Consider the following 25900-nt stretch of genomic DNA (forward strand, 5'->3'; position numbering starts at 1 on the left):
TAATCTCCCTCTTCCTCTGCTGAGCTCTACCTTGGGAAATTCTTGCCATCTCTGGGGAGGAGACCGCAAAGATTTCTGGGATCAGTGCTCTTCATGACCTCAGTGACGTGGGTGTCTAGGCAACTCTTGGTTAGCAGACTCCATGAGCTGCTTCTTCTCAACACCATCCCTGAAGAGGTGTCCCGAGACAACCTGGCAGACATGAACCTTCTTACAGCTGTCCCTGCTGTCACGCGGTACTTGAAGAAATGGTTTACCGTCCCACGTACATTTTGAGTATGTATGTGGGACGGTAAACCGCTTCTTGGTATCCAGCCCAGCCATCCAGTCCCTATTATCCTGGAGCAAGCCTGAAGTGAGAGAAGAGACGTTGTTTTGGCTTGCTCTCTATATCGGGCTGCTTGGCCAAACATCCCTCTGCTTTTTGTGTGCTTTCTCTGTTAATTCATGTGGCACGGTGTTCCCGTCAGCTTCAGTGCAGCCCCAGCCCCTAAGGGCTTCTTCAGGATGATGACAACCTTCAGGAAGGTGTCCTACATCCCAACTGGGCATGCCCCCTCCCTCCACAGGACTTGAAGAAGTGACAATTAGCTCCGCAGATGCTCATCATCAAGGAATGCTGCGTACTTTCATCATCTGCAAAGCTATCATCAGATGCCTTCAAGACATTATGCCCATACAAGGGCAGCTAGGGCTGCATGATACAGAGCAACGCCAGATGCATGAAGACACATTCACTGTTTCCACTGATGCTTCGTGTACAGTATGTTTTTTCCATATCAAGTCTAGCCTTCTAGAGGAAGATGACCCAGCCTGGCTCCTCCATGTGTGCTTACAGATCAAAGTTCCTTCTTGGCTCACTTCTTACCTCCAGCTCAGCCTTGGAGAACTTGCTGAAGACGCTGCCAGCCTCAGAGATAGGGCTCTGGTTCTTGCATCAGCAATGACCTCACGGTACCTGAAGAGGGATCAACCAAACTGCATGTGTATTATTAACACCGCGTGTAACCTGGCCTACTCTTTTCAATATCAACTTCAGCCTTGAAGGTTTCCAAAGAGGCCCCATTAACCTTGGGGGGCGGGGACAAGGCAGAAGGACAAATGCCTTGGGGTAGAAGTTGACCATGCTTCTTGCTTTACTTACAGCGCATGTTAATTTGGTCCACCTTCCCAAAATAGTGAATGCGCCTTGGGCTTCCTGTGGGCAGTATTTCCTTAAAGGCACAACGCTAGTTACAGGGTCTTCTCTTCGCGTCCTTGCAAACTTTTCTTTGCTATATTCTCTGCATCTGCAGCAGGCAATGCATGGTGGTCTCTTTTCAACATTGCATCTAGGGTTTCCTGGAGGTGATAATCATGAGGAAAGAAGCCAGCTCCTGCGCCACCCTCTCTCCATGGTACCTGAAAAGATGGTTGACCATAGAACATGCGCTACTTCTGTGTCGTATGTAGTATGGTCCACATCTTCTCGTTATCAAAGTCATTCGTGAGGGTTTTCCAGAGGCCGAGCCAACTTCATGGGAGATATCCTGTCCTGGCTTCAGCACAGTACTTGGGGAGATGGTAGACTGTCAAGTGTGTGCGTTACCTGCAGCATGTCCAGCATGGTCCACCACATCTCAGCATTAGCTGGTCTCCAGGGGCTTTCTGAAAGCCATACCAATTGAGACTAGGGCTCAGGTAGCAGACCCTGTCCAACACAGATTACCCAGTGCTTGACTACAGGCCATGCTCATTACCTACGACCCTGGCCATTTGACCAAAGTCAATATTTTGCACCCAGCCCAGCCTTACAGGGCATCCTGGAAGTCATAGCGGCATTAAACATGAGTTTGTGGCCATTGCCACGCATGCCGATTGCTGGTAGTTTGTGACACTCATTGAGAGGGCTTTTTGGAGGTAACACCAAATTAAGTAAAGCAAGCTGGAATCAGCCAGCGTTACCTCAAGGTATTTGAAGATGCGGTTGACCATGGTGTGTACGCTTTATTTGTGACGTAGGACACATGGTCTACTTCTTCTCAATATCACATCTCGCCTTGGAAGACTTCCAGGAGGTGACATCTGCTTTGAGGAAGAGCCAGTGCCCCGGTCTTCCTACTGCTGCTGCTTGGTACTTGGAGAGAGGTGGTCCGTGGCGCGTTCGCTTCATTTATGGCGCACATTACACGGTCGACCTCTTTGCGGTATCTAATCCCGCCTTGCGAGCTTTCCTGGAGCTAACACCAGCTGTGGGGTGGGGACACTAAGTGTGTGTGCTAGTGCAACTCAGCCAGCGGGTTTGTCTTTTCTTGTGTCTGACAATAACTCTTGTGTGGCAGCCTTCTTCTCAGCAAACTTTTCTGGCTTGGCAGCTTCGTGGGCAGGGTGACTTGCAGACCAGGAAAGTGGCATCGACATGTGACACACGTGTGGGTGCATGAGGTGGTTGACCAGAGAGCACACGCTATATTTGTGCCGTTTGTGACCTGGTCCACTAACCCTCAGTATCTAACCTTCCCTTGGAGAACTTCCTGGAAGAGATCTCAACTTTTGGGAACAGAGGCAATAAGCCAGCTATACGCTGTTAGTCTTGGAGACAGCATCCTCAGTACATATGTGCCTGATACAGTAGTATCAGACGAGCTTCCAATGCTGTCTCCATACTTGGAAGCCTTCCTTGATATGGGGCCATCCAGGTTCAAGAAAAGTACCATGTTGTCAGACATGACCAGAGTGTGTGTATGCCATTTATATATGGCGCAGGTTGCAGGTCACCTAGCACACTTGCATGCTAAATCTGTGGGAGGAATCATCTTTGGTTTGGGGGCATCTGTGCCTTTCTGTGGTTACCCAAAACGGTGGCAAGTCCTATAGCCAGTCTCTACAGCGCCACTGCTCTTTGGTTGTGACATAACTTCAGGATCATGCCATGGAGGTCTGCTGTACTGGGGCATGTGATGGGATGGCTGTCAGTTATATATCAACTAATGGCTTGCTTGAGTACTTTGACTAACATCCACTGTGCAACCCTGCATTCAACAGGCCTGCCAGGTCTGAAGGTCACGTTGGGGAAGTACCGAGGTAGTCTTGTCAGTGTTCGCTTCTGGTACCGGAAGAGAGGTTTTCTGGGTCTCTGTTTCTTTGATGAGAATGAAACACACCCAGCTAACCTTTTTTTCAGTATCAAATCCCATCTTGGAGGCTTCGTGGTCCAGATCCCAGTCTCAGGGAAGGATGGTCCTGGCAGCATCCAGCCAGGGGACAGGAATAACTGGTTCTCCACAAAGCCAGCGAGTGGATTATCGTTCTGAATGGTGTCCTTTGTCCTCTTAACCCTTCCAGGCCTGCCAGGTCTGAAGGTCCAGTTTGGGAAGGTGTCATTGTTATTTGTTAACTAAGGAAGTGGAAGAGGGGTTTCTGTGTTTGAAACACACCTAGTCAACCTCTCTTCCCATCCGAACAAACTATAGAGGCCTTCTGGTCCATATACCTCAGCCTCAGCTGAGAATAGACTAATAGTTATGAACAAGTGAGTGATGGACAAACCCCATCCCGTACATCAGATGTCTGTTGCCTGTGCTTCCAACCCTCAGTATCTTGTCCATTCTCAGGAGGACTTCTCAACCAATATGGTGTTCCAAAGTTGGGGAAGATGGCAGCCACTGAGACAACTCTACTCCAGATCATCACAGGTAGGTTGGGACAGCCACCCCCACACATGTCCAGCATGCTTTGGGAGCATGGTGATGGGCTTTCAATCAGCCAACCCATGCCACAGGACTGTCTACTGTACAGAACACCCACTGTGTCAGATGGTACCTAGATCCATGCCATTCACACCCCCCCACACACACACACATCCTTGTAATGAGAGACTTGTGATCAGCAGTAGAAAAGCAAACCTGAAATTGGCACACACTTTTGCCCAGTGAGCTTTAGGATGTGAAATCTGTTCTTAGTCCTTTCAACTCCACCCAGTTTTGTAGTCAGCAGTAGAGCTTTCTGTGGGGTTCCAGCTAGGACAACAGTTCTCAGCCTGCAAATCATGAGCCCTTTTCATAGGGGTTTCATTTCAGATATCTTCGTTATGATTTATAACAGTAGCAAAATCACAGTTATAAAGTAACATTGAAAATAATTTTACAGTTGGGGGTTACCCAACATGAGGACATGTATTAAGGGATCACAGTACTAGGAAGGTTGAGAACCACTAGCCTAGGGGGTGGGACCTGCTTGCTCCTGCCTGCTTCTTCTGTAGTCTGCAGGATGTGTTGGCAGTCCCGTACCTTCCTACTAACTTTATAATGTGTCTGTTTTTAGAATCTTACCTTCCCTGGAAACTGCCCAGACTCACGGCCAGAGGGCTGGGTTACTTCTCATCACTCACCTACCTCTTGGAACCAGAATCTAAGGCTCATTCCTGAACACCCCAATGTGTACTGTTCTGGTTGAAGTTGAGAGCTACTATTCCCAGGGTATCTCCTGAGGCACAATTGCTGGGGTCCCTGGTTCCCTTCAGTGACCCCCTAAACCTGGAGAGATAAGGAATGCAAGTGGCCTGTATTGTTGGGAAATAGTCTCAAGCAAAGGGGTTTTGGTTGCTCTCCAGGGCCCACGGAAGCAGACCCTTAAGGCAGACCCTCCTGACAAGGCGCCTGGCGCTTCCCAGCTGCCTTTGCTCTGTGACCAGTGATACTTGAAGGAGAGGTCGTCCGTGTTGTCTTCTCTTTATTTATGATGAAACATACACGGGAAACCTCTTTTTTAGTATTAAATCCCACCCTGGAGGCACTCCCTGTCCCTGATGAAGCCTTCAGGGAAGGGACCTGGACTGCTGTTCCCTGGACTCTGGGACATGTGACATGGGGGTATGACATCAGGACTCGGCCATGAAAGGAAAGTCATTTGAAGAAGGGCCAGGGTCCATGTGGTGGCCTGAGGCTGCTCCCTATGGCTTTGGACTGTGAGGTGACTCTTGGTGTGTGATGGCTTTTCAGCAAGGTCCTCCTCACAGTAGCTATAAGGACGTGCCAGCATCGTGACTGAAGGGACAGTAGTGCCCACTGTTCTCAGGGTAGCTGTGTGGATGGTAGACCGGTGACGTACACTTCATTTATGCTGTAGGTCACCCGTTTTACTATCCACCAACACCCAGACCATCTGTGGGAAGACCCCTTGGTGCACACGGCAGCGATGAAGATGTGGATAGGGGTTGAGGCCAGTGTGAAACTAAAATATTTCAAACAGAGTTAGCTTTCAGGGGTATCCTTTTTTTGCTCGCGTATGGACATACATGTGTTGAAGTGTGTGTGTGTGTGTGTGTGTGTGTGTGTGTGTGTGTGTTGGGGGGAGGGCTCACCATGGGCGTGACTGGCATTTTACGATCTGTCTTTGCAGTAAACACCATCCTGAAGGTGAAGCTATATCTCAAGCAGGGGCACACGTCTCCCAGTGGCTGAGTGACTGGCCTCTCCAGCCCAGCATCAAGCCCACGCCTGTCACTTATGGCATAGGCTTCATTCTTCTTGCTCATCTCCATGTCTATTCAATTTTGCTTGTCTTCTGAGGATTCAAATCATTGGCTGTTTCTCAGCACAAGTACCTGCCTAGCAGATGTATTTCAGATGTGACATCTCCTTAGGGAAGGACACCAGAGTCCCCATCGATGGAAAAGGTATGTCAAGGTGTTCTGTCTGAAAGAATATAATGTATTTTCATGTGTGTCCTTCTCTACTAACGCTGAGTATGTCTTTCATACCTAGGCGGGCCTCCTGAGGTATCGCTACCCTGGGGGTGACGGTGGCTTCCTTGCTCCTCCTCCAGGCTCCTGGCAAGTGGCTCTTACAGCCATAGCAGAGACACAGAAAGTAAGTGGGAACTCTCAGACTGCGATTGGGGGCTACTGTGATTCTGCTCATGTTTCATCCGTCAAGCCAATGAAGGGTGGGGAGCTGCCCTGTACCCATGATGTCATAAGATACAGTGTACAGTGTACATGTGTACAGGCATAGGCAACCGACTATCGACCTGAAACACCTCAGAAGTCTATCTTCATTCATGTCCTTTTTTTACTATGTTCCATTTCCCCGCTAAGTCGAGGGTCAACAGAACACCACATGTCACTTACATTTATTTTTATCCAGAAGATATTGTCTGGTTCTGACAAAGGCTCAGATATCTTTTTGTTTCCCATTTCATGATAACCTCTTTGCCTCGGGGCCTCCACCATGGTACATAGGTTGGTGTCCTCCCCTCTAGCAGATGGGTGGTGACCTCAATTGAGAGGTCACGGGACCCACCTCCTCTCTTGTCATGGATCCAGAACTGGACTTTGGGAAGCAAAGTTAGGATTATTGTATCATCATTCTCTGCTGTTTAAGGAGACTCCAAAGACCTCCCCAAAGGATGACCAATCCAAAGCCTGTCTACAAGATGCTGATTCTGCCTGCGTGGAGCGGGCACAGCTGTGAGAGCCCCCTAGGTACAGCGGGGCTGCAGCGTGATCGCCTGCTCACGCACAGGAAGTGACGACAGCGGTACACAAGCCACAGGGTTCCATGCTGCTGACGTACGGTGCTTAATGAGAAGTTGCCCGCGTGTTTTTCGCTTTATATGTGACGAAACATTCGCGGTGCACTTCTTTTTCAGCATCCTATTCTACGTTGAAGACTTCGGGGGTTCAACTACTTACTGACTTCAGGGAAGCCATGTTAGTCTAGGCAGGTGGTTTATGTAGTGAGCCAGGGTTGAGAGTTTATCTCCCTCTTGAATGGTCCTCTGACCTTTCTTAGCAAGAATAGGTTTGGGTTGGTTGGCCCTCCTCCACAACACAATGTTAAAGGAACCAGTTGACCAGACACTACTGATTCCTAGATGAGACCTTAGCCCACAGAGGGATGTTCGCTAAGATTTCTGGGAGGTTAATGGGTCTTCATTTCTGTGAGAGATCTCACTGTTCCCTGAGTTTGAAGGCCAGCTAGAATTCAAGAGGACAGTACCTGGGGCTGTGTAGACAGAGGGGGAAGTGCCTGTCACGGAGGAACCACAGGACATTTGGGTAACAGTGCAATCTTGGACCTGCATCCTACTCTCCTTGAAGCTTAACACGTCACTGTACCTTTAAGTTATATTAGCTTGGATGCCTCCTTTGTGTGTAAGTCAGCTTGAGGTGGACCTCTCCTTACTGTGAGAGGAATGGACGACTCCTTGTTGAGTGGCCGGTCAGTGAGTGTAACTGGCATCCTTTGGATGGTATGCTCTATTGTTCATTATTCCCACTGTCCAGTCTAAGGTAGGTTGTTGATACCAAGTCACTTTCCTCTGTGGTTCAGATACATGGCTGTAGCGTTGTAACCTTCCAGTGGCAGTAACATGCACTAATCAATGTGTTATGTTTTCAGGGAAGGGTGGTCATATGTCCCGTTCAGGACGGCTGCAAGATGATGAATGGGCATTGCATTCCCAGACCCCTCATGCTCAGAGTCCTGGGGCCTCTCATTTCAACCTGTTCTGCCGCTTCCCAAGACTCTGTGAGCCGTTTGTTGTATTTGTCTTCATCACAAGACACTCCTGGGCGCGGGGAGAAATTTACCTTCAGGGGACCCTCAGAGGGCATCACCTTAATGGGTGACCTGGGAGTCAGAACAGCACCAGGCTGGTCTAGGCTGCCCTGGATGTTGCCACCTAGTTCTTAGCCCCCCCCTTTTCCCCTCAGCTCCAGAAGAGGATGCTGGATCGTCTTGGAGTGTGGCACCATCCCATTTCCCCGAGGATGGTAGCCAACATCTCAGCATCTTCAACCTTGATGCCCAAGTTCTTGGTCCCAGGACTTCCTGAGATCCTGAGGTAGAGGGGATTTGGCCTGGATCGCCATGGCAGTGATGAGTACTGAGCCACTCCTCTCAGGACCCCTATCCCTGTCCCCCTCCCGGCCACGTATCTGCCTCACCCACCATCCCTCCCGCCTGTCCCGCAGCACCCCTTCACACTCAGGCTGGAACAAGCAAGAGCTCAGCTGTGGTACCTGAAAAGAAGTTGCCCATGTTATTTTTCGCTTTTATTTGTGACGAAACAAACATGGTGCACTTCTTTTTCGATATCAAATCTCACCTTGGAGAGCTCCCCATGGAACAGAGGGAGGACAGGAGTCAAGGGGGTTTGGGTCACCATGTGCACAGGAGCATTTACCTCAAAGAAGCACAATTTCTCCTGCCCCTCTTGGCTCTGTGCATTACGATGTCCAGAATGCCCACCTCCTGTGACAGGCACAGTCAGTAAGGGAAACCGGGAAGCCCACTTCTAGGCTCTGTAGAAGGATGGAGTTCAGATAAGAGAAGCCCAGAAAATTATAAAATTCAAACAACAATTTAATCAAACAGCCAATACAAGACAACCACCAATTCGTTCTGGAGACAAGTGTCTAGATGTCAGCTGCAGGTGTCTTTACCAAGCCATGTCAGTTGGTGAGTGTCACATACACTACGACTCTAGAAAAGCCTGGGCCCCAGAGCAACTCTTTACCAGCATCCTGTCATGTCTCTACAGGCTGTGCTCTTTGATGCCATTAGCAAGGCCTTGAGGACTGTGGGTGCTGGTTATGATCGGGACCAGGGAACAGCAAGCTGTCATCAGCTACTGCTGCCTGTCTCTTATCTCCGATATTAGTCCCCCACTAGGCTGCCCTCTGGAGTGGATGTAAGGCGCTTCAGACCCCTGTTCCCTAGTGGACTTCTCTTTATGGCTAACATTCTCTGGTAGCCTCCTCATGGCATCAGCAGTGCCTTTGAGTGTGGCTGTTTGTGCAGGGCCATTTGGTGGCTTTCTTCTGAGAGTGGGAGAGAGGATGCTATCCAGAGAGTGTGAGAGTCCAGTGCTGACTTCATCAAAGAGATGGCAGTATTAACCACACACTTAGTTTAGCGCTTAGTTTCTACTGGCTCAGTGATGCCCTTGGGCTGTGGCTGTACTTGTATTTTGGCTTCTGCCTATAAAAGATGGAAACGCCTTTGGAAAAGCAACAACGCTCCCTTGATACCCATGGAGAAAGGCTCTGGGGCATGGAACAAGCAGGGTCAGCCCGTTTCCTTAGGTTGGAAATCCCTTTCCATCTAGTGGGTACTGGCCTCGGTGCTGGAGGAGCAGTGAGCACGCCATACATTATATCTGTGACACCTGCCACCCAGCCCAAGGCCCCTAGGCCCACATGCTTCTGGAGGGGAGTTTGTCTTGGATTCACCCAAGGAACACAAAGGACACTTGGCCAGAAATGCCTCTGGTTGTCATCCAAGGTAATCTAACTTGTTCAGTTCCATTTCACATTTAGCTTTGGGCTTTATTGGAAGGCTTCTAAGTGATGCTACTACTCACACCTACATCCCAGGTACGTATAGGCCCAGAGGGAGCCTTCCATCGTTGAGGGTAGAATATTCTCTGGGCACAATACCTCACCAGCTGTCTTTTTCACAGGAGAGGCCTGGGCAGGACCGCCGCAGCTGTTCCAAGAGGCCCCAAGGGACTGTCCACATCATGATGTTTGTTCGTGGAAGATATTAAACACTGACCTCTTTTGGAGCACAAAATCCTTCCTTGAAGGGCTCTCTGTACCCGGTGTCAGGTTCAGGAACACGATGTGGGTATCAGCCCCATGCTGATGGTATGTGAGCAGATGTCTGGCCAGATGGCAAGTGCTTTTGTTTATTTATTTTCTTATTTTGAGACTTGAGAGTTTATTGAATGAATCATCCTATAATCCAATTTCCCAAGGCAAATCTGTACATAAAAATCTAGTTTCTATCACATTGCTTCCTTCTTAATTGATTGACAGATGTGAGCAAAAACATGTCTAGCATGCATTTCAGATTTTGAGAATTTTAAAGAATATACTCCGCCCTTCCCAGGTTCTCCTGGATCTGAAGAAATGGACAATTGCAAATATCCAATGAAAAATAATGAGAGCAAGATGAAGGTGGGAATCTCTATGAATATGTGGCACCCATACTGATGTTTTTTGTACAACTCATTTGATATAACATTTTTCGATAACTGTATTTTGTTTTTTGTTTTTGTTTTTTGATAGCAAGTTCTCATTGTAACCCAGGCTAGCATTGAATTTACTGTGTATCTGAGGCTGACTTAGAACTCCTGCCTGCTTCTGCCTTCCAAATCCTGGCATCAAAGGTATGTTACCATAACCAGCTCAAAACTCTTCGTTGCTCTTGCAGAGGACCATAGTTCAGTTCCCAGCAACTAGATTGGATGGCTCACGATTGCCTACAAGGTTAGCTTTAGAGATGTATTCTTCATGCTTCCTTGGGTGTGCCCACATATGCACGCGCGTGCACACACACACACCTAAACGTAGTTGGACATTGTTCCTAAAGAGCACACTCAGCTCACACATAGCTACATGTGCACTTGCTGCTCCTGGGGTCAGGAGAGATGAACACATTTGCTCCAGTAACCGGCAATCAAATCCCCTAACCAATTGTGTTCTGCTTCTTCCTAGGGTCTCCTGGCCTCATAGGGTGCTATGGAGGGAAGCAGTTTTAGCCCACTGGTAAGTGACCTGTCCATGCACTTGAAGGGGTTTATGAGGATTCAGCTTTTCTCCTTTAACAAGCTGTAGACACAGGGAGGGGCCTTAGCTTGTAGTGGGCGGAGCCTCAGCTATTTGGACATATATGGGAGACTGGTCACAGATGCACATGTTCTATGTGTGGGGACTGTCACCTGGCCTACTTGTCTTCAGCCTGGAGGCTAAGATGAGGAAGATTTTGGAGGTAATTAGCTGACTTGTCAGTGCTTCTTTGCTTTCGGGAGGCATATATATTTTTTTAAACCAAAGATTTACAGTGTCTGTACCGGTATGCCTCTGTGTCTGATGTACTCAAAAAAGATTGTACAGGAACTTGAGGTAATCTTAGAAGGACCTGGTAGTATGGTAGTAGTAAGTCATGAATGTCCTGCTCAGTCATGTCTCAAGGTACCCTTCATACCTATCATCAACAGTGCCACACTGATGCATTGAGCATGTGTGTTGGAGCCTTCTGGACTTATCCCATTTCCTAGAAAACTTCCTTGATGTCTGCAGTGCTCCATGGCACGTACGTGGATGCTCCGGAAGACACCTTGATGGCATCTCTCCCAAGGGTACCCAGGATGGGCTGTATGGATGTGGAACTGGTTTTGGAAACCACAAGGGAACAGATTCCTTGTCATGAACTCTCTAAGAGGGGGTGGGGGTTTACAATGACAGTGACTCCCTACTAGACTGTGTGGCAACCAGGGGGTATGTTTAACTTCTGTAGCTTGGTTTCTGATATTCAAAAGGTGGGTGTTCCTCTATGCCTCTGGTTAATCATAGAGGTAACACCCACATTTTCAGTATCTCAAGTTGTTCTGGGATGTTTCTGAATGCAAAGTGCACCATAGGACAAAGCAGGTTATCCTATCTTCCCCCACCCAGAGAACAAGGGAGAGATGGATTCCACAGCTTGTGCTTTCCACAGCCAGGTTGTTTCTGGAATCTGTGTCCTCTGGGGGCTGTGCCGAGGGCGCCTGTCCGCTGCCTTCTTCATTTCTGACGGATTAGGCCTCGGCTCTTTCTCTTCAGGACTAAATCTTTTGGTATTTAAAAGGTGGATATTCCTTCTATGTTTATGCTATTTGTGATTAAACATAGAGGAAATTTCACGTTTTCAGTGTCAAATGCTGCTGGGTAATGGGCCTGAGCTGAAGCCACCATCAGGGCAGTGACAGGACAGGTGCCCTCTCTTGGGTAAGTGGGAGGTCAGTGGTCGACAGAGCATGTGCCAGGCTTTTAGGTCCCCGAGGGCCACTGAGCAATCTTGAAGAGCTTCTCTCATGGGCTCCCAACTCAGCCAGAGGTTAGGGGTCTCATTCTGGAATCCACCACAGCTAACGAGTCTTTCCCATTGTGTCCCTTCTGTCTCAAAAGGGACTGTCCCATTGGACTTTCCAAGAGTAAGTCTGATATCCCTTCTGTGGTTTTATGTTTGCTGGCCAATCTGAGGGTTTCGCCTGGGTTTTGAGTCTCACGTGCTTCCTGGTCACCATGATCCACCAGGGAGATGAGGCTGGGCTCAGTGCCCTCCCCGGTAAGTGGAAAGATGGTGAGCTGCAGAACATGTGTGTTTCTCATGTCATATGTCTGCTGACCATCACCTTTGGGTCTCTGCCTGTGAAACCAGCTTGGCACAGAGGCCGTGGTGCCTTTCAACAGTGTGTCTCTGCCTGAGAAGGGGAGGGGTTTTTTTTTTTTTTGTTTTGTTTTTGTCTTGTAATCTGTTTCAGATGAGCCAAGCAGCAAGCCTGGTCCTTCCCGGAACTCAGCCCTTCTTTGGTATTTAAAAGGTGGATATTCCTTCTATGGTTACGTGCTTCCTGGATAATCATAGAGGAACATCCACTTTTTCAGTATCAAATGTCACTCTGGAACTATTTCTGGAAGATTCTGTAGGGTCTGGGGGTGGGGTGGGGGAAGATCATGTAATAATGAGGGGTGTGTGCCAGAAATGGCCTTAAGAAGCCAACTGAGTGTTAGTTAGTCTGATCTGGGTCTGATATGCTACCTCTTTGGGCAGCCTGCTCACCTGCCCATTGGACTTCCATTCCCGTCGACACAAGCACAAGCTCACAGCATCCTGGATCAAGTTCTTTGATATTTAAAAGGTAGATTCTCCTTCTATGAGTACAATATTAATGACTAATCGTAGAGGAAAATCCACGTTTTCAGTATCAAATGCTGCTTGGGAAACCACCGAGGACATAACATCGTCACCGAAGAAAGCATGCTATCGTCGTCTTCCTGGGCTTGGCAGGGATAGATAGATTTGTAATTTGCGTGATGTGTGCCTATATGCCAGCCTCTCCCAGTGATGTGTTCTGAGACTACTGTGTTCTCTATATCCCTTCCCTGTCCTCAGATGACGTTGTTTCTCTTTGTGCTCACCATGTGTATATGTTTTCTGGAATCGGCTTCTTTTTTTCTGTAGCGATATGTCTTGGAGACCTCCTGGGTGGGCCATCATTTTGGGTAAGGGCACCTTGGGTAACCCTTTGGGGGATGTGCGGGGAAGGGCCCTGTGAATCATCGGGAAGTGTAACCTCCAAATGTGCCCCCTCAGGCTCACTTCCGGACCGTCATCGCATCTGTCATCGCACCGGACCAGCTCTCCCCAGCGCTCCTTATCGTTTGCTACTTGAAGAGAGGTTATCCTTTGTGTGTTTGCTTTACGCGAAATGAATATGCAAGGGCAAGCTCTCTTCGAGGAGCAAATGCTGCCTGGAAGCATGGCTGGCGGCGGCCTGGGCCTAGCAGAAGGGTGTGGTCTCTCCAGGGTAAGTAAATGCATGGTGGGCCACCGAGGTTGGGCTCCTTCTGCGTCTGACCCTCCAGATCTCATGCATGCTCTGAGAACTTTCTAGAAAAGATGCTGACTTGGGAGATCCTAAGGGCTGTTCTTGGCAGAGCCTAGGAAACTGTGCCTCCCTTTCTGACAGCCCTTCACGGTGTGGTGTGCATGCCAGGTGGTCTTCTAAGGCCAAAAGAGCCTCAGCAGCAAGCCAGTGCCCATTTAGATGTAGATTTTCTGCCTACCATTGCCAACCTGATCTTACAATCACCTTTAAGCCTTCCCATCTACTTAAGGGAAAGGGGATTGGTGGATATCCAAAGTAAAGATGCCCCCGAGGCGACCCAGACCATCAAGCATCCTTCTCCAGGTGTCATCCTCACCTTTTGTGTCACAGCATGAATTACTGTTGAAGTTATCTAAAGAGCCTTGGTTCTGGGGGTGGGGTGGGGGTGGGGCATCTCACCTCCCTCCGGTGAGCCTTGCACGGGGTGGATGTTTATAGTGATAAGTCTCCCGCAGTCCTCTGAACTCCTCAAGAAGGGCAGAAGGAAGGGCCAGGGGTCTCCACACTGTTCCAGTTTGGGGAAGAGGGTGAGGCTTTCAGAGATCTCGTTTTCTGGTTTTTCTTCTTTCTTGAATGATGCACGTGGCTCTGCATTCTAATCCTGTTCTTTCTATGACCATCTCGAGGACTTCCTGGAAGCTGCATCTATGGGCACAGGTAGAGGCTTTATTGCCAGGGTGGCTTTGCAGGGTCTAAAGGAATGCCAATCATTCTCTGTCACTTTTTGTCAAGTTACACAGAATCCCCCCCTCCCCTCTCACGCCCATCTTCCCACCCTCCCATCTCCCACCCTAGTCTTTTGGAAGATCATCCTGTTTTGGAGTGATTCTGAGAAGTTAACTAACGTTAGGGCTGGGCCACAGTGTGCAGTGCCAGCCAGCTCAGACTTGCTCCATCAGCCCGGGTGCTCCGCCCAAGGCCTCCCAGGTGCTTCACTGTTCCCTGGCCCAACTCTTGGTTCCTGTAAAGAGGCTAGCCTCTGGTACGTTCTCTTTATTGATGGTGATATACAGCGAGAGGCACTTGTCCTCACATCTAACTCTATCTGGGAAGCACTCCAGCCCTGTTCCATCTTTGGGATAGGTCTCCAGATAGAACGTGACTTTGGACTTTCTCAGGTATGTACCAATTCTTTCTTCTAGGATGGGACCTCTGGCTAAGCTGCTAGTCTCTGTTCCTCCTTGTCCTCTTGGTGCCTGTTCTTTTGCTCCTGAGGGTGGGGGAGGGTACTGTGGTGCCTGTTGCACTTGCATTGAACATAATCACCCAACAGTGGCTTGCTTTTTAAAAGACCATGGCCCAAAGGCCTACCATCTGTTTGTACCAAGCCATCTCCAGAACCTGGCTGCTCATAGCATTAACCTTAGAAGAAGTTTGATGTTAGACTATCCCAGCTTTGATACGAGTAATGGTTTGTACATCTTTATTTATAATGATTTCAGGCCTGGTCCACCAATCTCCAAGTGAGGACTTCCTGGAAGTGGTGTCTTTCTTTGGGAAGAGGCTGAGGTTTGCCAGTCCCTGCTGTCTATCTGGTGTTCTTCTATGGCTGCACCTAGATCAGAAGGAGACAGTTTCAACAGCCTGCACCTAAGGAAGCAACCCATCCCGTCAAAAAAGGTGAGTGTTTTTCCTTGCCATGATTCAATACAAACCTGTGGCCATCCCTGCCTGCTCTTTTCTGGGGAAGAGGTCCCAAAAAGGGGAGCTGGTTCCATCATTCAGTGGCATGTGGAGTTTGACTCCTGTATGGCATCAACTTCCTTCTAGTTCTGTCCCATTCCAGTATGGGGCAGAATTAGTGGGGCAGGGTCCGGTCCTGGGAGTGACACTGATGTCCATGACTCTTAGGGAGTCAGGAAGGATTGGCTTTATGTCTTCTATAAGTTCATTGGGTCCTCCTGTCCTCTGTGTGCAGTGTCCAACCAGGTAGGCATCATGGAGAAAGTTCTAAGGAAAAGACTGTGGTCTTAACCAGGGTCTACCTACAGAAAGCAAAAGTCTGAGTTCCGTATTTCCTGAGAGAGTGAAAAATCTCAGTCTGTTGTAACACCTGCCAGTAATATCAGGAAAAGGTCCTCCCCCCACCCCAAGGATCTGTCCCAGCCCAAGCTCCTTGGATGGAGAGCTGACCAGTGGGCACACATCTGGCAGGTGGTGTTTGCCATCTAATTGGCTGATTCCGGATCTCCCATCATCCCTCCCCAGGCTAAGTCCCAGGAGACGAGGCTGCCCCCGTGAATGCTAGAGCGGAACCTGCCCCATGCTATTGTTTGGTACTTAAAGCGAGGTTGCCCTTTGTATATTCGGTTTATTGACATGGAATATACAAGGGCAAGCTCTCTGTGAGTATCAAACCTTATCTTGGATCCCGTCCACACTCAGCGAGGGATGTGGTATGTGTGTGCATGACCGTGTGTATCCATCTTGTGTGTGACAAACTGCTTCCTGGGTTTCCTTCATGCACCAACGGCTTCATGGGCGCAAGATGACTTCAGGAAAGACCTCGGGTACATCCCCCTCTCCTTGTTCGATACGGGTGGGTCCCAAAGCATGCGCTGTGTGTAGCCTGGGTCCCTGCTTTCCCAGGCTGATGGTCAGGTCTGTGCTGGTGTGGGCCGTGGTTTTTTTGATGTGCTGTCGTGACGTGGTACCCCAGTGTGCATGCCCTTGCTTGGTGTGTGTGACCCAGTCTGCTAACGCTCAGCGTCTAATTCGTCCCCAGGACCCCACCTGGAAGACGTAGCACGTCTACCTGAGGCGGTGGCTTTGCTTTCCAGGCCGAGCTTTGGTACTTGGAGAGTGGTTATCCCTGTCCTCTTCGCTTCACTCATGCCGAATCGTACAGGGTCATCCACTTTTTCAGTATCAAGTGCGCAGACTCTGCAGCCTGGCTTCCTGCGCCTGGATCCTGCCACTGCCACTTCCCATCACACGTCCTTGGACAAGGGTGTCGCCGTGTTATGCTCCTTGTTGCGTGTGTCACTCGCGAGTCCTCTTGGGGTCCAATGCATATGGCTCCCAGGGCTGGGAGAGATCAGGCTCTTGTAGGGACTAGGCTCATCATTGACCATGTGCCAGCCCAACCTTTTGTATGCTGTGAGCTGACTGCTGGCAGCCATGGTGGTGGTATGCAAACCTCTCCTTGGATTTGGGAGCCAATGTTGAGACAGACATTCTCTGTCAGTCATGTGAGTGGGTGTTGGAGCTTAGAGTTTGTGCTGGACTTACAAGGGGGTGCTTGTGACTCAGTAGTGATATCATTTCTGTAGCAGCTTCTAGCACAGAAGACCCCATGCCATGGGTCAGGAGGGCCACCCACAATGCTTGCTCCACTTAAGATGGACACTGCCTGGCTTCTTGACCCCAGCCACCATTACCCTTAGAAGAAGTTTATGTGAGGTTGTCATGCTGAGTCCCTGGGAGTCATTTCTATAGCATCTCACCTCCCTGGTGCTTAGAATGGCCATCAGTAGAACTGCATGCATGGTGCATGTGTGTATTGGGTGCAGCCACGTGTGAGGAGTGGTGATCTCTCCCAAGAGGCCTATGGATGCTGGTATTCCTGCTGTGCTACTGTTTCATACTTGAGGAGAAATTATCCTTGGTGTGTTGGCTCTTTTGGATGAATCATACAAGGATAATTTCTTTTTGAGTATCAAATACAGCCCTAGTGGACTTCCGGGATGACAAGACAGTTGTTTAAAGAGGTGCCGGGTGCATGATGCATGGGTTAGGCTTATGTGGTCACAAAGCAAGAGAGTACAGAACTGATGTGTAAGAGCTGCACTCTAATCCCACCTCAGGATCTTGCTTAAAGAGTCCAGGTGTTCCTATGTGGCTTGGTCATGGTTAGATAGCACAGTTTTCATGACTCAGCAAATTGTTCTTTTTTTTGGATGGGAAGCCAGTCTCAGAGATAGTTACTGGGGTCAGACCCCGGCCCCTTGCTCTAGAGTGTGACTGGCTCCACAAGCATGTGCTTGAGTGACACTGGCTGGCTAACCGTGTGGTCTGCATCCTGAGAGATCTAGAGGAGCCGGGACTTTGGAGGAGATACTGAGGTTTTGCTCGATGCGGTGGTTCTCTGACATTTGTGAGGTGGCTGTCCATAGTGTGCTCACCATATTTATGGAGACTAAATGGGACAACCATTGTTTGTCCCATATCTGGATTTGCTTCAGAAGGTTCTAGAGCACAGTGGTGACTTCCCCTAATGGACATCGGTACCTGCCACAGGGAGGGAGAATTGATTGAGGCTTCTTCTTAACAAATGCAGTGACCTCAGAAGGCACCCCCTCCTCATGTATTCTCACACTGACAGCTTGGAGGTGGCAACAGCTTTGGTGGCTTGGTTCTTTGTGCTTGATCTGGAGAACACTGAGAACACCTGTCTGTTGCTGTTAAGTCTTAGTTCAGAGGAACTCCTTGGGAAGGGACTGCGTCAAGTATCTCTTTAGGTAGACAGAACTTGGCCAGGGTCTTCTAGGTCCAGCACCCACTCTCCTCAGCATCCATTCGGAGCATAGACTTCCTGTGGTTAATGCAGGTGTTAATATGGCTACTTCCTGCCGCCGCCGCTGCTGCTTTAAGTCATTCTCTATCTGTTCCTATGGCTTCCTTTGGGCTGACTGTTTCTTAGACATACCTGGTCAATAGCATACCATTTCAGCTCATTCCATAATCTGGTGTGTGTGTGCGCGTGCGTGGGTGCGTGTGTGTGGGTGTATGTGTGCGTGTGTGGGGGGGTGTGGATGTGTGTGTGTGTGCGTGTGTACACGCATGCATGCATGTACACATTTTTGGTTAGAGTAGGGGCTCTCAAACTGCTCAGTGCTGCTAAGATATTCGTCACCTAGGGATCTTGTTAAAAAGCAGATTCTGATGGAGGGACCAAGATTCTGCATTTTTAGCAAGCTCTCAAGTGATGCTAATGCTGCCGGTCTGTGGACAACACGTGTAGCCACTGGGGGCTGGAGGTGATGTTGCATGTTCTTGTAGTGTGTGTGCTCCATCTCCTCCATCTACCCTACGTTATCCATCATGAGTGAGCATTGAGCCAATATGCTACCTTTTGATGATGATCGAACTGTGGTCAGTTGTGAAAGGCCACCTTCTGTACAAATGCCAGGTGATTATTCTTTCAAATCAAATCATGCCTCGATGGACTTCCCAGATATAAGAGCTACTTCAAGGAGGGGCTGCCTATGTCAGCCCCATACAGGACTTGTCAGCACCAGGTTATTGATGACTGAGGCCATCTGACTCTGTAACCCTCCATTTCCAGTCAATTCTAAAGAGCAGTTCCTGGATCCACAGCTTCTGGGGCAGGAGGATTCCGATATGTTGTATCTACCAGCAACACTCGACGTTATCCAAAGAGGTAATGCCCATGGTGCCATTGCCCTTCCATGATATTCCACCAGCTTCTGGCTTCTTGCCATCCAGCTTACCTCTCAGGGAGGACAGAATCATTTCTAAATTGACCTCCCTTAGGAAGCTTCCTGAACCTGGCCCTTGTGGGTATGGGTTTTTCTGTCAGACCAGATTTTAGCCCTAGGACCAATGTGTTGCAGTGAGTGGTTGATGTAAGCTCATGTGCTTTCTTACAGACTATGGAAATTCACCTCTTAGATTCTAGGGATTCAGTTTGTCATGGGAAGAATCTTCTGGAGGCCAAGGGAACAGTAGACAAGAGGCCCTGGTTTTCCTGACGGAGCTCTCTGAGAACAGAGGTCATTCATGTTCTGTTTGCTTATTGTGAACGAGACACAGCTTCCTTTTGAATATCAAACTCTGCTTTTTGGAAGGGTTCCCTGCACACGAGATGTGAGACCGCGTGCCTTGTGTGAGCCTCAGATGAGCCCTGCAGCTCCCTCAGGATGCTATTCGGATAGTGCCGGTGGAGAAGCCCCCGAGGAAGCATGGTCCTGCTTGCGACGAACTTGCTATCCTTTCCCGGACACCCTTCGCTGCTTCTACCAGTTTTCAGTGCCAGGATGCGCTTGAAGGGTGAGCTGATGCCAGGGATGTAGCCTTCCCCAGCCAGAGCATGTGGGCCAAACCCTTTCTGGATGGCTAGGCAGTGGGGAGAAGCCATGAGATGCTTGAGAAGTAGTCACATCTCCCCTAGGGACAGTCTGGTTTTCAGGGTTACATCCATTCAAAAACACCCCCGGAATTCAGGCTTGTGAAAGATAAGCCATCTTGACCCTGTTCCTTTGTTCCCACTGAGGTCCTGTCCTTGGCATCCCCTTCTGGTTACACACCACCAAGGCACAGACACTACCCTGTCCTGCTGTTTGGCTCTGGAAGAAATTTGATTCCTTTCTTTTTGTGCTGGTGGCGATCACACACAAAAGGTAAGGAGAACCCAGCTTTATTGACTTCTGGAAGAAGGAGGTTGGCCTGTATCCCTGCTATAAGGAAAGATGCTGTTCTTCGGCCTCTCACTTTCAGGGATGATGGTGGTGGCGGACAGGAAGCTCAGCTCCTGCCGCCCGGATGACTCTTCCCTTTGTGGTGACCAATCCTGGATGGAATCCATTCAAGATGAATGCCAGCTTCATACAAGAGCCCTATCAGGATTGGCCTGAGGTACGTGAGAGTATGTTTGGCCCAGGTAAATCCAGGTGCTAGGGGTATCTGATAGCCCCTGACACATACACACCACCTTTAGGGCGTTTCTGAGGTCGGGATGCTTCAGCTCTGCTTCGTCTCTTTGCCAGAGAGCGGTGCTGTCAGCTCCTAAAAGTGAAGACTAAACGGCCTATCTATGTAAGATTCTCAGAAGGAAGCCCAAAGCCCAGGAAGGAATGATGGACCAGAAACCACAGGACATGCTCGCAAGGTCACAGGCTTGTTTGTTCCAGACTCTCAGCACTCAGGCTACACTAGTGAGGCCCCCAGAATTGTAGGCATGTTAATACCCCTGCCTCAGACTTCGGGAATGGGCTATGCTGAGTTCTTCCAAAAGAACATTTTTCTCCAGAATCATCTATTCAGCCCTCACCCCACCCCACCCTCCCACCCAAATCTATGGCTACCTTTCATGATGCTGAGTCCTATAAGGGAATAGTAATCTTATTGAGAAAGGGTTATTGACCTCAGCCAATTCAGGAACAGTTGTTCACTTGGCTAGAGGGAAAAACAAGGAGTGTGGCCAATTCTCCTAACACTTGCTCCTCAATCCCTTCTTAGGAAGACTTGCTGCATGGTGGATGGTCCTGAGATGGCGGTGCTCACAGGTGGTCACGTTTGGTGCTTGCAGATTCGTAATCCCTGCGCCCTTGGCTTTATTTATTCTGATCATACAATGACAAACCAGTTCCCAGTGCTGCTATAGAGGGCTTTCTGGACTGCAATGCACCTTCCGTAAGGAGAACTTGGCTTCAGCAGCTAGTCCAGGTATGTATAATGACAGTCACACGCTTGCCTTATGATGCACCTGTGCTTCCTGACAAGAGTCTAAGCACTGATGGAAGGGTTGTGCTATTCAGGAGGGTGCTGGTATCATTTCCAGACCATCATGGGAGGGAGAGAATCACACAGCAGATACTGTGTTTCCTGCTTTGGGTGAACCTTACTCTTTGATTATTTGAATGAGTCTGTGGAGTCAAGCGAGTGTAAGGGCGTTCTGGTGTTACCCTGGTAGAAACGTATCAGCTGGCACATAAGTGGTCACCCTCACTGCTTTTGCTCCAGAGAAGATTCCTGACTGACACATCTTGCTGAAAAAGGCTCTCGGTCTGTCTTGCTTCATAGTGGGAAGTTCACTGGGAAATGCCTGGGTTTTGTTTCATGCACTTGCTCATTTGCAGGAAAGTTGTTATCGTAACTGATGCTGGGGGAAGGCTGAGGCCTTCCCATGACCCTCTTTTGGGGATTTTTTTTTTTAAGTTAAATTCTTATTTATATCCCAACTTCATGTTCCACACATTGGTCAAGAGCAGTGACAAGAGAATCCATGTGGGCTGTTGTACAGATTTTCGAGAGCTGATAAAGATATCACCAGGATGAGAGATCTTCCCAGTTGGAAGTGTGGAGACTGGGGGGTGCTCTCAAGGTAGGGCTAGCCGCTGTACCTAGGGACTGGATGGGCCACCATCAGATGTGAGCATGTAGGAAGAGGAGGGGCCCAAAGTAGTACAACAGTGATGTTGGCGGAACCACAGTCCCCGAGTGGCTATCTCAGCTAAGGCAATGACCCTGGACGGACTGAAAGGCTGAGAAGATGGAAGAAAGGGTCACAAAATGAGGAAGTCATAGGACCAATGTTGGGGATCTTGATGATACATCCACAAATGAGTTGTTAGACTGGGAAACAAAATAGAGGTGGGGAACTACCCCCGGCTAGCCAGAACTGTAGGAAATAAGATGCATACTTTCCAAGTCCTCAGGAGAGAGCCAGGTTTCCATCAGGGAGAAACGTGGGGCCATGGAAAAGAAGTGAAGCCCCGAGGGACTTTGCTAGTGAATATGTTCTATGGAACCACGGGGGCAGGTGGGACATGGGGGGTGAGAGATAGGTTCTTACTGGAGCTTTGGGAAGCTGCCCTAAGGAATAGTTAGCTTCCTAGTGGAGATGGTAACTGGTCCTTCTCGTACAAGGTTGCTTCTAGGATTTGGGTAAGCCATTTGTGATGGTCTTCTTCTTCTTCTTGAAACTGATTTCTTGGAGATGAGACAGTAGGAGTGGAGGATCGCCTGGGATCATGTAGAGCTCAATGACCCTTCTCTTGATTCATGTGAGGATGCTAGTAGCCTTGGTTGGATTTTTCTGCAGTGGGACTTTTATAGTCCCCTCAGGACCTTGATGTGACTAACCATATGTTCACCATTGAGAAACGCAAGTCCCCATCCACACACCCCAGGGTCTATATACCTGCAGAGGACTTCTGACCTACAGCAAGTGGGCTCCCTTCTCATCTTGAAAACCTTCCAGTGTGAACTCTAGAACCAAGGAAGACAGAGAAAGGGGACAATGTCAGCATCATTGCAAGGGAGGTGAGTGGCCATCCCTGCCCCAGTCCATTGTGTTTCTAGAGCACTTGCCCCCACCTCACTAACACTCAGCATCCAATCTGCCTGCAGGTTGGTGGTTGGAAACCATAGCCCTTGGAGAAATGGAAGGGGCCCTTTGTCTGTCTTGTCTCTGCTTTTCTGTGGTACTTGAAGAGAAGTTGTTCGTGGTGGATTCGCTTTACTTGTGACGAATCATTCACGGACAACACTTTTTTCAGTACCAAATGCTACCTCTAAGGATTTCCTGGACATGATGGCAACTTGCAGAAAGATGGCGGTTCAGTCAAGCTGGTAGAGAAGCCAAGTATGGATGTTTGGCCACGGACAGTGTGCTTGAGCTAGCTGTAAGTCACCTGGTCGGGTTACCTGAGCATCTGATCCATCTGTAGGCCTCTCATCAGTGGGCCGTGCTAACCTTGGTGAGGCAGCTGTGGCTCAGCCCCCCAAGTATCAGCTTACAAGACTTTGAAAAGAGGTCATCTTCCGGAAGAGATGTTGGTGCCAGCACCATTCAGGGTGTGTGACTGGTTGACCAGAGGGGCATGCACTCTGTTCACCCTGTGGGCCACCTAGTCACCAACCCTCAGCATCAATTCCACTCAAAGAAGAGTTTCCAGAGATCCTATCAAGTTTGGGGATGTGTCAATGGACTTGATGGCTGTGCCTGCTCAGTGGACCAGGATGAACTGTGGTCTTAGGGGTGTATGTTTACATAAGATGCCATGAGGCATTCGTGGTAGCCGCTGCATCACTATCACAGCCTACTTGAAATGTTGACTTCAGATGTGGACATGATGTTGACTTCCCATGAGGGACCTGAATTCCCTTCTCTCCTGGGTGTGTGACTGAATTGTACTTTACTAAGCATGTGCCTTAACTTATCTGCTGGATCTATCTTCCAGTTGTCTAACCTCAGTATCCTATCTTTCCACAGGAGAGTCTGTGAGATGATACCAGCCTTGAGAAGCAGGCATGGTTGTCCTGACATCACCACACTACCACAGGAGCTTCTGGAATATGTTCTCTTCATGGAAGCTGTGGAACAGAGCCCCCTCTGGTCCAGGAGGACTAACCAGATTCAAGGCTATCAGCATCCCCCTTCAGGTAAGTGTGCCTCGGGTGAGCATGCACTTAATGTAGGTGTATGTCACTCGGCTCGGCCCACTACCCAATGCTGTCCCACCCCTTCTTCACAGGACAGTGGAAGCAGTCACCTTTTCGAGAGAGTTGATGTGATCTTCGCCACTGTTCTTCGCCGGTGATCATGTGTGATACTTGGAGAGAGGCTGGCCGTGATGAATTCGATTCATCTAAACGAGTCATACACGGCTCTCCTCTCTTCTAGTGTCAAACTCTGCCTCAGAGGTCTTCTTGAGCCACTACTGTATCCAAGGTGGGTTTCTGGATGGTTGAACCTGTGAAAAGTACCTTCATCCAATTACATATTTTGTACATTAACCCCAGTGTCCAAGGTGACTCACATACGACTGCCTAGGACACTGCTGATTTTTGAAGAGACCAGAGACACTGTTGGGAGATTCTGTTTAAATGTTTAAACACACTGGCTAGCTTCTGTTTTGGTTAGTGCCTAACTCTACCATGGAAGAACAACTAGAAGCAGCCTTGGCTAGTTAACTTTGGGGATACAGACTAGAATGGGACCCGGGACATTGTGAGCCTGTGTTGAGTTATCTGTAGCCATTCCATATTCTGAAGTGAAGTTTTTGATGCTCAGCTTCACCCAGCATCCCCAGGACAACCTGCCTTGCAAACTTGTGGTTTGCTGTGGGCATGGCTCTGCCACCTTTGACTCAGTAAACATTGCACAACGAGTGAAGAATCAGCTTCTTCTTGGCACTTACTTGGGGCCGATAAACCAGAGGTTGGTCAGAGAGCGTGGGCCTGGTTGGGACTTAAGCCACTTGGCCCACTTATTCTCAGGGTCCTGTCCACTCTCAGTGGCTACTCCCAAGGTGCCCCACTGTGAAGAAGATAAAGGAATACTGTGAGAGGTGCCATCCCCCGGTACTTGGAGGGAGGTTGCTCACAGTGAGCTTGCATTATTTAATGATGCCCAATACAGGGCAGACCTGTTTTCTGTATCACATCTCACCAGGTGTTTCCTTGGACCTGATACCAATCGTGAGGAAGCCACGTTCCTGGCGGGGTTTGTACCATCGTCCTTGAACATGTGGTTCCTTCCAGTGTCCCCTGACCCCATCCAGTCCCTTCATGGAGGGCATTGCCAACACTGAGGTAGATACCCATGTTACTAACTCAAGGCATGGATGTAGTGGCACTCATGGTACCTCTGGCTTTTTTAAAAAGTAACAACCCCCCTCCTCCACTAGTAAATCTCTTCTTATAGGGAGGACTCATACGTGCTAAGAAATCCTGGAATAGGGTCCAGGGGCCAGCATTTTTCGGGGTGGGGATATAAGTGAGTGGGTGATTTTCTATGTTGGCTGGGATCTCAGAAGAAATTTGAGGACAGTGGAAGAACTATTTTCCAATTCTTCATCCTCTTTGTAAAAAGAGGATTTATTCTTCCTATTACTATTTTATTAAAAAGATGTATGCTCATGATAAAAATAAAAGCAATATGAAACAATTAAATTAAAGAAATTAGAAAAGTTTCTACCCACACATAAATAACTTCAGGAATTTCAAACTCCTTTCTGAGACTTACATACAAATAGAAAGAGAGGTAAAGAGAAAAGTATTTCACAGGATAACTATACCCTGTGTCTAATCATTTTATTTAAAATATAAATCATCATTTCACTTGTGCTTAACCTAAGGAACGATGACAGGAAGACTTAATAGATGTCTCCAAAAAGACCCCACCACAGCCGAGAGGGGTTAAGATGAAAGCATTATGATCAGATTCTCCACTGCTCCTGACTGCTGTAGATGTGACATGCCCCACACACTGCTTTCTTTACTGTTGCAATGCGTTTTTTTCTGTTGAAAAAAAATGCAAATGTAAGTCTTACAATTGTTTAAGCTGGGTCCTCAGTATTACAAACTGCTTTATTAGTGACCACTTGTTTGCTTTAAACAGGGGCTTCTATTTCTCAGCTCTTAATTTATCTCAATGCAATGAGGATTTTTGTCATTCTTACAAGTATGACTCACAGACGCTACCCTTCCTCCCTTTCTGTCCCCTCTCTACTATTCCCTTTCCTCTTTTCTCTTTTCTCCAAAATGGGGGGTGGGGTGGGGTGGAACCCAGATCTTCACGCATGCACAGAGAAGACTCACTCACTGAGGCATACCCACGCACAGCTTCTGTCCTTGCTCACATTTTTGACCCTTCTAATCTATATCCTGGGAACCCTCAAGGGCAGGGAGTGACCTCCAGAATGGCTCCCCTAGGCCCCTCAAGGGCAGGGAGAGAGCATGTTTTGAGTTAAGTTCTCTTTTCCTTAACACATGAGGGTCTTCCTTTCTT

General features: G+C 48.7%; 1 long non-coding RNA gene across 3 annotated transcripts; it reads left to right on the top strand.

Moving 5' to 3' along the window:
- Positions 1-20482: 20482 nt before the first annotated feature.
- LOC115064404 lies at positions 20483-25036 on the top strand. Of its 3 annotated transcripts, none has more exons than XR_003844239.1 (3): positions 20483-22428; positions 22516-23283; positions 23381-25036. It is a non-coding gene; the product is annotated as an uncharacterized LOC115064404 (long non-coding RNA). The 3 variants fall into 3 exon arrangements; XR_003844240.1 differs by having other exon boundaries at positions 22665-23283; XR_003844238.1 differs by having other exon boundaries at positions 20483-20829; positions 22296-23283.
- The last annotated feature ends 864 nt before the right edge of the window (positions 25037-25900 follow it).

This window comes from Mus pahari, chromosome 7 (genome assembly GCF_900095145.1).
Source record: "Mus pahari chromosome 7, PAHARI_EIJ_v1.1, whole genome shotgun sequence".
NCBI classification, from domain to species: domain Eukaryota; kingdom Metazoa; phylum Chordata; class Mammalia; order Rodentia; family Muridae; genus Mus; species Mus pahari.